The sequence below is a fragment of the Saccopteryx bilineata genome, chromosome 5 (genome assembly GCF_036850765.1).
Source record: "Saccopteryx bilineata isolate mSacBil1 chromosome 5, mSacBil1_pri_phased_curated, whole genome shotgun sequence".
Classification (NCBI taxonomy): domain Eukaryota; kingdom Metazoa; phylum Chordata; class Mammalia; order Chiroptera; family Emballonuridae; genus Saccopteryx; species Saccopteryx bilineata.
The window spans coordinates 110,139,793-110,152,132 of record NC_089494.1 but is presented as its reverse complement, the minus strand read 5'-3'; the positions used below and the strand labels follow the sequence as shown (position 1 = coordinate 110,152,132).

The 12,340-nt window shown below is 36.8% G+C and overlaps 1 non-coding gene across 1 annotated transcript; it reads right to left on the bottom strand.

Annotated features, from left to right (window-relative positions):
• Window positions 1–5,806: 5,806 nt before the first annotated feature.
• LOC136307235 (small nucleolar RNA SNORA42/SNORA80 family) lies at window positions 5,807–5,940 on the bottom strand. The gene has a single exon (XR_010725897.1). It is a non-coding gene; the product is annotated as a small nucleolar RNA SNORA42/SNORA80 family (small nucleolar RNA).
• Between the last annotated feature and the right edge of the window lie 6,400 nt (window positions 5,941–12,340).

Sequence of the window (12,340 nt, the reverse complement as noted above, 5' to 3'; positions counted from 1 at the left end):
TGTCAATAATTACACTAAATGTAAATGGATTAAACTTACCAATAAAAAGACACAGAGTAGCAGAATGGATTAAAAAAGAAAATCCAACTATATGCTGTCTACAAGAAACACATCTAAGCAACAAGGATAAAAACAAATTCAAAGTGAAAGGCTGGAAAACAATAGTCCAAGCAAACAACATCCAAAAAAAAGCAGGCGTAGCAATACTCATATCTAATAATGCTGACTACAAGACAGAAAAAGTACTCAGAGACAAAAATGGTCATTTCATAATGATTAAGGGGAAGTTGAATCAAGAAGACATAACAATCCTTAATATATATGCACCAAACCAAGGAGCACCAAAAAATATAAGACAGCTACTTATTGACCTTAAAACAAAAACTAACAAAAATACAATCATACTTGGAGACCTCAATACACCGCTGACGGCTCTAGATCGGTCATCCAAACAGAGAATCAATAAAGATATAGTGGCCTTAAACGAAATACTAGAACACCTGGATATGATAGACATCTACAGGACACTTCATCCCAAAGCGACAGAGTATACATTTTTCTCTAGTGTACATGGAACATTCTCAAGAATTGACCATATGTTGGGCCACAAAGACAATATCAGCAAATTTAGAAAAACTGAATTGTACCAAGCATATTTTCTGATCATAAAGCCTTGAAACTAGAATTCAACTACAAAAAAGAGGGGGAAAAACCCACAAAAATGTGGAAACTAAACAACATACTTCTAAAAAATGAATGGGTCAAAGAAGAAATAAGCGCAGAAATCAAAAGATATATACAGACAAATGAAAATGAAAATACGACATATCAGAATCTCTGGGATGCAGCAAAAGCAGTAATAAGAGGAAAGTTCATATCACTTCAGGCATATATGAACAAACAAGAGAGAGCCGAAGTAAACCACTTAACTTCACACCTTAAGGAACTAGAAAAAGAAGAACAAAGACAACCCAAAACCAGCCAAAGAAAGGAGATAATAAAAATCAGAGCAGAAATAAATGAAATAGAGAACAGAAAAACTATAGAAAAAATCAATAAAACAAGGAGCTGGTTTTTTGAAAAGATCAACAAAATTGACAAACCCTTGGCAAGACTCACCAAGGAAAAAAGACACAGGACTCAAATAAATAAAATCCAAAATGAAAGAGGAGAGATCACCACAGACATCATAGATATACAAAGAATTATTGTAGAATACTATGAAAAATTATATGCCACCAAATACAACAATCTAGAAGAAATGGATAAATTCCTAGAACAATACAACCTTCCTAGACTAAGTCATGAAGAAGCAGAAAGCCTAAACAGACCAATCAGCAGGGAGGAAATAGAAAAAACTATTAAAAATCTCCCCAAAAATAAAAGTCCAGGCCCAGACGGTTATACTAGTGAATTCTATCAAACATTCAAAGAAGACTTGGTTCCTATTCTACTCAAAGTCTTCCAAAAAGTTGAAGAAGAAGCAATACTTCCAAACACATTTTATAAGGCCAACATAACCCTCATACCAAAACCTGGCAAGGATGGCACAAAGAAAGAAAACTACAGACCAATATCTCTAATGAATACAGATGCTAAAATACTAAACAAAATACTGGCAAACCGAATACAACAACATATTAAAAAAATAATACATCATGATCAAGTGGGATTCATCCCAGAATCTCAAGGATGGTTCAACATACGCAAAACGGTTAACATAATACACCATAAATAAAACAAAGAACAAAAATCACATGATCTTATCAATAGATGCAGAAAAGGCTTTTGATAAAATACAACACAATTTTATGTTTAAGACTCTCAACAAAATGGGTATAGAAGGAAAATATCTCAACATGATAAAGGCCATATATGATAAACCATCAGCCAACATCCTATTAAACGGCATAAAACTGAGGACTTTCTACCTTAAATCAGGAACAAGACAGGGTTGTCCACTCTCTCCACTCTTATTCAACGTGGTGCTAGAAGTTCTGGCCAGAGCAATCAGACAAGACAAAGAAATAAAAGGCATCCATATCGCAAAAGAAGAAGTAAAGCTATCACTTTTTGCTGATGATATGATCCTATACATCGAAAACCCAAAGGACTCCACAAAAAGATTATTAGAAACAATAAACCAATACAGTAAGGTCGCAGGATACAAAATTAACATACAAAAGTCCATAGCCTTTCTATATGCCAACAATGAAATATTAGAAAACGAACTCAAAAAAATAATCCCCTTCACGATTGCAACAAAAAAAAATAAAATACCTAGGAATAAACATAACAAAGAACATAAAGAACCTATATAATGAAAATTACAAAGCATTGTTAAGGGAAATCGAAAAAGATACAATGAGATGGAAAAATATTCCTTGTTCTTGGATAGGAAGAATAAATATAATCAAAATGGCCATATTACCCAAAGCAATATACAAATTTAATGCAATTCCCATCAAAATTCCTATGAGATTTTTTAAAGAAATGGAACAAAAAATCATCAGATTTATATGGAACTATAAAAAACCCCGAATAGCCAAAACAATTTTAAGGAAAAAGAATGAAGCTGGGGGCATTACAAGACCTGACTTTAAACTATATTATAGGGCCACGATAATCAAAACAGCATGGTATTGGCAAAAAAATAGACACTCAGACCAATGGAACAGAATAGAAAGTCCAGAAATAAAACCACATATATATGGTCAAATAATCTTTGATAAAGGGGCCAACAACACACAATGGAGAAAAGAAAGCCTCTTCAACAAATGGTGTTGGGAAAACTGGAAAGCCACATGCAAAAGAATGAAACTCGACTACAGCCTGTCCCCGTGTACTAAAATTAATTCAAAATGGATCAAAGACCTAAATATAAGACCTGAAACAATAAAGTACATAGAAGAAGACATAGGTACTAAAATCATGGACCTGGGTTTTAAAGAACATTTTATGAACTTGACTCCAATGGCAAGAGAAGTGAAGGCAAAGATAAATGAATGGGACTACATCAGAATTAAAAGTTTTTGCTCAGCAAGAGAAACTGATATCAAAATAAACAGACAGCCAACTATATGGGAACTGATATTTTCAAACGACAGCTCAGATAAGGGCCTAATATCCAAAATTTACAAAGAACTCATAAAACTCAACAACAAACAAACAAACAATCCAATAAAAAAATGGGAAGAGGACATGAACAGACACTTCTCCCAGGAAGAGATACAAATGGCCAACATATATATGAAAAGATGCTCAGCTTCATTAGTTATTAGAGAAATGCAAATCAAAACTACAATGAGATACCACCTCACTCCTGTTAGATTAGCTATTATCAACAAGACGGGTAATAGCAAATGTTGGAGAGGCTGTGGAGAAAAAGGAACCCTCATTCACTGTTGGTGGGACTGTAAAGTAGTACAACCATTATGGAGGAAAGTATGGTGGTTCCTCAAAAAACTACAAATAGAACTACCTTATGACCCAGCAATCCCTCTACTGGGTATATACCCCAAAACCTCAGAAACATTGATACGTGAAGACACATGTAGCCCCATGTTCATTGCAGCACTGTTCACAGTGGCCAAGACATGGAACAACCAAAAAGCCCTTCAATAGAAGACTGGATAAAGAAGATGTGGCAAATATACACTATGGAATACTACTCAGCCATAAGAAATGATGACATCGGATCATTTACAGCAAAATGGTGGGATCTTGATAACATTATAAGGAGTGAAATAAGTAAATCAGAAAAAAACAAGAAGTACATGATTCCATACATTGGTGGAACATAAAAATGAGACTAAGAGACATGGACAAGCATGTGGTGGTTACCAAGGGTGGGGGGGGGGAGGACTTGGGAGGGAGGGAGGGAGAGAGTTAGGGGGAGGGGGAGGGGCACAGAGAACTAGATAGAGGGTGACGGAGGACAATCTGACTTTGGGCGAGGGGTTTGCAAAATAATTTGATGACAAAATAACCTAGACATGTTTTCTTCGAATATATATTCCCTGATTTATTAATGTCATCCCATTACCATTAATAAAAATTTATTAAAAAAAAATAAAAATAAAAATATAAAATAAAATAAAAACTACATAATTAAAAAAAAAAAAAAAAAAAAAGAGAACGACAAGATAACCTGGACTTGTTATCTTTGAATATATGTATCCTGATTTATTGATGTCGGCCCATTAAAAATAAAATTATTAAAAACAAAAGAGCCTTTCAATTCATTTGTCATTTTTTTGGTGAATACTGATATAATTTTCTTCGAAAATGTTAGGATAAGGGCAATTAACTCCCTAAAAATATAAGGTGCCTGGGATCAGGACCAAGTGTAGTAAAATAAAAATGGTGTCCTGTCTAGATGACTTTGGGGCATGTTGTAATACAGAGAATGGTGTTCTTAAACTACCTACTGGTTTTTGCTAGGATGAACAAATATCGTTTTGATAACCTTTTGTGTGTGTGTGTGGAATATGGATATCTTTAAGAAGTGACTGTAGGCAAAATGTATTTATAAATGCTTGTGCCCCCACCCCCCACATACATAGACCTGGCAGAAACAGTAAAGCAAAGAGAACAGAGACTGAGGTTGACCATTTCAGAGAGTCTGAGGGCTGGGGCACCACTCAGCCACATAGAAACCAGTCAGGAAGAGCTTGGTTGTCTGAGTAAAAGTACAGAATCAGACAGAAGCCAGAACCAACCAATTCAGGACCAACTGGGAAGCATGAATATGGGTACCAAGAAGAGATTTATTTGCACTGGATCCCATATTTTGTAGCAACTCTTCTAAATGTTTGAGGTTATTCGTTAGACACTTCTGTTCTAAAACTTTTCTAAACTCTAAAGTTCTTTTTTCTTAAAATACAAACAAACCTTTCAAGTTCTCCACAAATCAAATAGATTTCTGATAAGACAAGACTGATGTAGTCATTGTGACTACACAGAATTTATCAGAGTGACTTTATTTTCTTCAACTTCAACTTTGCAAGTTCATCTTCAATGAAAATCCAGTGGTATGTGACCCCGTGTATTTGAATCTCAAAAGTTTGGAATATCAAGTAATGTCCTCTTTTTTATAGTCCTGGGGGCATCATCTGCCCATTTTTTAAATCTCTGGCTCTCACTTATTGGTACCGGTCATCTCAAGGGGACTATAATTTTTATTAGAACTCATTTTTGTTTGGAGTAGGTTTGTTTACTATTTGAGTACTATGTGCCCTGGTTGGGAGTGTTCCTGTAGAATAGTTTTAAATTTCTGTTTTCAGAATCCCAATCCTATCAGTATTATGGCTTTGACTGGTGTATAGTAAATCTGATCTCATTTCCATGCACAACACCAGGCAGGGAATTGTGCTTTCTCACAGGAAAGATTCTTCTTTTCAAGCAGAGAAGTAGACGGCAACCTTTTCTGTTATCTTTTATTTGTTGGCCAAATTCATCTGAGTTCTTGTTTTATGGGCTGATGCTATTCTTCGAAAGGCCCAAATTATTTCCAGTTCCATACCTCACCTGGAAGCAAGGTTATGTATTTTCACCTCTTTAGGCTTTACTATCCTAGATATATAGAACCCTTTCTCAGGTCTGGATACTCTTTGGCAGCATAAGTGAACTACCTTGGCATTGACCTTGACCACAGCACTTATCAATTTCTCTTATTGCCTTTAAATTCTTTCAAATGTTGTTGTTATTATTATTTTTATAAATTAATGTTAGTAAATACCCATAAGAATGGTTTGCCTGTAACCTGAAACATGATCCAATATTCTTTTATATTTATTTATTTTTTTCACGTGCAGCCTGCTTCAGTGCCTGCAGCCTGTGGGCAGAGGCTGAGCAATGGTTCAGAGCCACAGTTTGCTCTGGCATGGGGCACTATGAGAGACCCAGGGGGATGGGCCGGCCATAAATAAATGTTTTTTCATAACCATAACATTGACCTACCATATATTTTGTGCACTTTAACTAGTGAAACCAATGTCTTTGCATAAAGGAGTGATAATTGTATTAGGCCCTAAATTAGGAAGTAACTTTTATGCAGATAAACTTTAACTGAGACTAATCAAATTGCAAACTGTAAATAAAGAAGGTAGAGGCTTACTTCACTTATGCAAAAGGTTGTCCCTGGATGTACTCACATGGTATCTATTTTCTACAGATGAACTGTTTCTTTGTTCATTCATTTATTAGGACAGTCTTTCTGGAAATATTTATCCGTAGCTATGATTGTGTTAGGTACTGTTGTAGTGATCTAAAGAACAGAGATGAATAAGAATGTGTCGCTATTTACAAATTAAATCAAACACAGCAGTTAGGACACGAGAAGGAAGGAGACAGAAGGTGCTCAAGAAGGTTGGACGTCATCCCTGCACTATAACATCAAAAAAATACGCAGAAGAGGATGGGACTGACCAGTGTTTGGAGGTAGGGAAGAGATATAGGTAGTCCAGGTATGATTCTGAAAGAATTTGTCAATAATACAGCTGCTAGAAATTGGTATGCAAGGAACAGAGTCTGAACCAAGGCCCAGAAAGACTGAAAGTAAGTAGGGACCACAACATAATAAAGTTCAGAACACAAACAGATTTAGCAATACAAATGGAAAACATTAAGCAGAGGACTGTATAATAAGACTGTGTTTTAGAAAGAATTTTTGTCTCCCATGACAATCAGACCCAAATATCTGACTACATGAACATGTGTTATCAGTTCCTTTCCTCATTTTGATCTCCATTGAGCAAAATTTGAAGACAACTTAGCCAGAAGTTACTATGGTATTCAACAGAGATTTTTTTCTCCTTTATAAATATTTCTCAGATAGCTCGGAGGTTACAGTGTATTCAAAGAGAATGTGGTGCGAGGTGAAACCAGGCAGTGTTCCTGACGTCTCCACTGTACTCATTTTCGTGTTGATACAGAGGGGAATCCAGAACACTAAAACTTTGGCCATCTTGAAACCTTGAAAAAGAGAAATCAGAATCTGAATGTGGAATTCATATACAACAAATGGTAAAACGGCACTTTATCTACTCAGGTCTGAACTGTAGAAGAGAGGGAAAAACGGACTCAAGGATGTTTGCGGCAAATTATTCTGTTGTGAACTTTCTGATCAGCTTTTGCAATTGAGAGATGATTCTTTTTCCCTAAAAACCCATATTTCTGATACTTTTTAATCAAACAGATTCTCAGAGCCATCATCTGGGGTATTTCTTGAGTAATTGATCAGCATATTGAAATTCATGAAAACAACTTGAATGACATGGCCTGATATTTTTTCTCAATATAATATGGGATAAGATTGAGACAGAGAACATGGGTTCTTAAACAGCCTCAATTCAAAGTATGAATATACTATTAAGAACTTTTTTTGCCCTGGCCAGATAGCTCAGTTGGTAAGAGCATTGTCTGCAAGTGCAGAGGTTGCTGGTTTGATCCCCAGTCAGGACACATACAGGAGCAGCTCAATGTTCCTCTCTCTCTCTCTTTCTCTCCCCCTTTTGCTCTTGCTGAAATCAATAAAATAAAATTTAAAAATCAATTTTTAAATAGAATTTTTTTCAAAACAATAACTGATTTTATTAATACCCTTTTAGAGTCACAGTATGCCTATGCTATATGATGCTGAAATTCATAGAACACTGAGCTGTGATGGCCCAGCCTGATTATATTAGAACAGCCTATTTCTTAAGTTTGTCCTCAGTGAGAGCCAACATATAAAAATATACTTGTATGAGAAGAATAAAACATCTGCAGTGAGTCAGAGTAAGATGTCATGTTTCAAAAAAACAGCCAGCTCTGCAGGGCCCTCATGGACCATTCTTTAAAGTCTCAGCTAGGGAAATAAATAGGTTCAGATGGATTTTGCCTCTTCTAATCTCTTACATGATTATACATTAGCCCTGACAGAAGAGAAAGTGGGGAACAAGAAAGGAAACATGCTTCCTTAAAAAGTGTCCATTTAGAAGGGACTGGCAATATTCTGATGGTGAGATTTTTCACATCTCTCTCTTGACAATGGAAAAATATACTTCACAGCTTTTGCAGATGTCAACCTGCAAAGCTGCTGCAATTCATTTGGTGGTTCCCATACCATCCAGTGGAGTGAGCCAACACCCTGAGGGAATCCACTGAAACAGAAGTTGCTGAGAAACAACTAAAATGCCACTAAAATTTGCTTAAATTCCAGGCCTGTTCTTGGTGGCCCTCTGTGCCTCACAGAGATGTTTTATATGCATTGGGTAGGACCCTTAATCTGGGAACTGTAAGAATTCTAAGAAATTCTCAACTCTGTCCATTGTTTAAATTATTATTAATAAGCTTTATCTTTAGAGCAGATTTAAAGACTTCCTTATGTATCCTGAATCCCATGTGTACATATTATTAAGTTTTTTAATCATTTCATATATGTTTTTCTTCTTTCCTACTGAGGTTTTAATTTCTTGATTAGGAAAATCATGTCTTGAGCTTCTCAACATCCTGTGTGTGGGAGGAGCCTGGTGTGTTTGGTTGACTGATCTGCATGCCAGGGCCTTGTAGAACCTCCAGATGATACTTGACCACGTGAAGCCACTTGATATGGTGAGAAAGGCATTGACTTTAGACTCACACATACCTGGGTTTGAATCCTGATCCTTTGATTTGTTAATAAATAAATTTACTCCTGAGAGTCTCCTTTTGACCCTTGTAAAAATATCACTGCATTGCATAAGTTTTATAAGAGACTATCTGTACTGAGAGTGTGTATGTGATCCATCTAGTACAGACTTCGGTAGTAACTTAGTCAACGTTCTCTTCCTCCTATTATTTTCTCCTATTTTGACTCTATTTAAGATTAATTTTACATCAGTTCTTTCCTGAACTTCACTTAATTTTATCTTGCTTAAGTATTCAATTAACATGTAGAAATATATAAATTGATAGCATATATCAATCACTGAAGCTAGTAGGAAAAAAGAAAGTAAGACTGATAAAGAAAGATTATGGAGAAAGTAGAAGCAGGGTCATTAGAGTCACAGACAATGAGATATGTTCTTGGCATTCAAACGTAGCTTTTAGGAGAAACATGTAGACCTCAGTATTGTTACTACATTTCACCTTATGTTCTTGAACACTGGGGCCTTTGACATGATTATGCAAATATATGCAAATCTAGATGTTCCTGTAATCATAAGGGAATCTCTCAACCTTACCAAAAACCTTGTAATATCCCCCCATACTAAACTCATATTTCAAAAATACCTCTAGTTTTCATGTTATTGGCTTAGTTGGAAAAGAAAGAGTTGGGAGATTTTATTTTGGGTCTTGTCACCTCCCTTCAAATCTGAGGCAAAGCAGTCAGTCTTTGATGAAGCTTCATCTTTGGGGTGCTAGTGGTTTTGCTGTCTCTTTCACAGACTTGTTCCAAGGATCAAGCATAAAGCATACAAATGCTGCACAAAGATTATTATGTGCCGGATGCCAGGGTGAGTGGGCAACGGCCTGCTATAAGTTACAGGAATATGACCACTCTGAGGAGTAAAGGAAAGGCAAACTAGAGAAGAAATAAAAGACAAAAGAGGGCTGAAGGGGGATCAAAGCAATATTCACTCTAATAAGAAGTCCAAGAGGAATGATTTTAGAAAACACACAGTGTAAACTAATCCCAATTAGATTACAGAAGCTGAACAGTACTGTTTACACCAAAGACATATTTTACCCTGGTTTTTGATGAAAAGGAGATTGGGTAGTTTCATTGTAAAATTAGGTTTGCTTTTAAGAACAATAAATTTATGAAATAGGCTACAAACATGTCTTGGGAAGTGAGACACTGTAATGGTTGCTGATTAAACACAGTCAGTGACTAACCATTGGAGACAATTTCCCTCAGGAGGGAAAAATAATGTTGCAGGAAAGACATTGAGGAGGCAGAAGAAACTGACAGGATCTGAGTGATAAATGGAAATGTAGGCCATATGACTTTGAGAGCTAGAAAAACTGAGATTACAATAGTTGAAGAAAAGACATTGAAGAGCAGAGACATGATTGAAGTTCTTAGGATATTAAAGAGGATAGTAAAGGTCAATATAGATAAGCTTTGCCAATGATAATGACAAACACTGAAATTTAAGGGCACATTCTAAAAATAAGCAGTGGATAGAAGATTACTTTTTTGTTGTTTAGAAAACCTTTGCAGATTCTGTCCACTCCTAAATTATCTTTATTTTGTTGAACAATCATAACACAAGAAGGCATGGAGTCAAAAACATTATGCATCATTGTAAAACACACACGCATACCCACAGAGATCAAATCATAATTGAAATAGCAATTCATATACTATTCCTGAGGCTGCATGTTTATTTCATCAGAGGACCAGTGACAAAAACATGAGTAATGTGTAGATTTGTTTATAAACCCTATGAATTTTGCTCCTTTAACATGATTTTGTGTTGGCTTCGGCCAAGAATCATATGCATATTGCCATCATAAATCATGTGGGTTTACTTTTAAGTTCACTTATCATCTTGGGGGAGTTCAGAGTCAAGCAAGGGTCTGTTATAAATACTATGAGAGCACATGTCCCATTTGTTCACACCCTAGTCCGGGCATCTTTATTATCTCCCTGATTGTTTTTCAGATCTACTCTGTCACTCCTTCTTTCTTCTTTTTAAATTTAATTTGTTTGTTTATTTATTTATTTATTTATTTATTTATTTTAGCAAGTGAGAAAGAGACACAGAGAGAGGGACAGTCAGAAAGGGAAAGACATGAGGAGCATCAATTCTTTGTTGCGGCACCTTAGTTGTTCATTGATTGCTTTCTCATATGTGCCTTGACCAGGGGGCTACAGCCAAGCTGGTGACCCCTCACTCAAGCTAGCAAACTCGGGGTTTGGAACCTGGGTCCTCTGCATCCCAGGTTATTACTCTACCCACCGCACCACCACCTGGTTTGGCTACCCTGTCACTCTTTTAGGGCTCTGCCTTCATAGCAGGGTCTCACTTCCAGTGTTCCTCCTCTCTTGCTCTGGGCTGGTCTGCTGTGCATCAGGTTTTCTTCTCTTTCTTTTTGTAAAATTGAATCTATTGAGGTGGCACTGGTTGACAACATTGTACAGGTTTCAGGTGCACAATTCTATAGCACATCTCTGTACAGTGTATTGCATGTTTACCACCCCCATCAAGTGTTTGTCCATCACCACTGATCCCCCTATACTCTCTTCCACCTACCTCCCACCCCCAGCAATCACCACACTGTTGTTCATACCCATGAGTATTTTTGTCTTTGCTCAGTCCTTCCACCCTGCTCACCCAACCCCACGTCCCCTACAGCTGTCAGCCTGCTCTTTGTCTATGAGTTTGTTTCAATTTTCCTTGTTAGCTCATTTTGTTCATTAGATTCCACATATGAGTGGCATGTGGTACTTGTTTTTCTATGACTGGCTTATTTCACTCAGCCTAATACTAGCTTATTTCACTCAGCCTAATACTATCCAGGTCCATCTTAGTTGTTGTAAAAGATGGGATTTTCTTTTTCACAGCTAAGTAATATTCCATTGTATACATATACCACAGCTTTTTTTACCCACTCATCTACTAATAGACACTTGGGCTGCTTCCATATTTTGGTTATAGTAAATAATGCTGCTGTTATTTCTCAGGTTTTCAATTACTTCTTCACTTTTGTCTTTGGGGATTTCTCTTAATTTCTAGTAGCTGGAAATTCCATTTAAAGAATGTTTGTGACATTTTATTCAGAATTTCTAGTTTTTTTAAAGCAATCTTCCATATTGCTTAGAAACACAATTATTATTATTATTTTTTTATTTTCTTTTCATTTTTCTGAAGCTGGAAACAGGGAGAGACAGTCAGACAGACTCCTGCATGCGCCCGACTGGGATCTACCCGGCACACCCACCAGGGGCGACGCTCTGCCCACCAGGAGGCGATGCTCTGCCCATCCTGGGCGTCGCCATGTTGTGACCAGAGCCACTCTAGCACCTGAGGCAGAGGCCACAGAGCCATCCCCAGCGCCCGGGCCATCTTTGCTCCAATGGAGCCTTGGCTGCGGGAGGGGAAGAGAGAGACAGAGAGGAAAGCGCAGCGGAGGGGTGGAGAAGCAAATGGGCACTTCTCCTGTGTGCCCTGGCCGGGAATCGAACCCGGGTCCTCCGCACACTAGGCCAACGCTCTACCGCTAGAAACACAATTTATTAAACTTCTGTGAATCTTCCAGTAAATAAGATAAATGATAAAATAAAACTGATAATTTTACCCATTGTATGGATAGATTAGTAATGATAGAAAATTCATAAATGTCATTGCTTCAAATATGTACCCTTAAG